Raw genomic sequence first — 1,535 nt, 5'->3', positions numbered from 1 at the left:
GCCCTGGGAGGTCCGCCATAGAAATCTATAGAAATACAACCCATAAAACATAAACATAATGAAGGACTGCTGGGTTACAGTCACATGACCCAGATGACAGATGAGGGGCAGGAAGTGATTTGCTCTGGTTCAAACACAGAAATGGATCACAGAGTATGCTGTCAGGGGCATTGGCCCCAGCTGAAATCTGATTGGCCCCCTGAAGTGCCCTGTCCTGTCACTCATCTGTCCTTTACCAGGGGTGATGATGACGGGTGCAGTTCCATGTTCAAACACTAGTGGCGCTGATGAGTCAAACTAAAGTCCAGGATGAATCAAGCTGACAGAAAATGTAAACAAAGCTGCAGAAAAGTCTCAACTGACAAATGATGTCTGGATTTCCTCACATGATGTGTTTGAGAATATTTTTTATCTCTGTTCAGTAAAATGTATGAAAAACTGGTGAGCATTTACTGTGCAAGGTTTTTAGTACCACTTTACAATAAGGCTCCCCTTATAAAGAGTTTATAGACAGGTTATTAATTAATCTGTAAACACTTTTAAATTATTAATGTTTATTTTGCAATTATTAAGGACGAGAAAGAGACAAACCTGTCCAGTTTCTTATCAAACAATGAGACTAAWCTGTCCACGTACATATTACATCTAAAGGTGTTTTTCAAACATTTCAGGCTGGGTTACTACACTGTAAGTACAATAATAATAAACATATTTTAACATATTAATATTATACTCATAAATATTCACAACTGTCAAATGGAGACTTATCATAAAGAGTAAAACACAGTACACTATTAATGAAAAGCATTTATAAATGCCAAAAGTTAGTTGTTAATGTAAAAAATCATTTTTGAAACTTATTGTTGATTATAAATATTTGAAATTATTGTTCAAACATGTAACAACTGTCAATGATGATGTATCAAAAAAGTAAAAATATATCATGTTAACCAAATAATCTCACCTCATCCAAAACTGTGCAGTTTTACACTTTACAATTAGGATCCCTTTAATATTTGTGGATATTTATAATGCAGTAATACAGATATTATATGTTAAAATATGTGTTTCCTAATCATTATTGTTCTGAACTGTTTCATACACAAACAGATTAGGTTCAGTGTTTGGAAAGAAACCGGACAGTTTAGACTCTTTTTTAACCTTAATTAATGCAAAAATAAACACTTGTTAATAATTGATAAAGTGTTTACAGATGAATTAATAACGTATAAACTTTAAAAGTCATGTATAAGTGGAGCCTTATTGTAAAGTGGTACCGTTGGCCCACAGATCCACCATAAGTCCTGGTATGAATAAAAGGGTTGAATAACCAGGTCAGTTTAAAACAACATTTATGAATATAAAGGTTGAATAACCAGGTCAGGTTAAAATAACATTTATGAATATAAGGATTGAATAACCAGGTCAGGTTAAAATAACATTTATGAATATAAAGGTTGAATAACCAGGTCAGGTTAAAATAACATTTATGAATATAAAGGTTGAATAACCAGGTCAGGTTAAAACAACATTTA

The sequence above is a fragment of the Austrofundulus limnaeus genome, unplaced genomic scaffold (assembly GCF_001266775.1).
Source record: "Austrofundulus limnaeus strain Quisiro unplaced genomic scaffold, Austrofundulus_limnaeus-1.0 Scaffold1611, whole genome shotgun sequence".
In the NCBI taxonomy this organism is placed as follows: domain Eukaryota; kingdom Metazoa; phylum Chordata; class Actinopteri; order Cyprinodontiformes; family Rivulidae; genus Austrofundulus; species Austrofundulus limnaeus.
The sequence above is the reverse complement of the archived record's forward strand: the minus strand, read 5'-3'. Positions refer to the sequence as shown.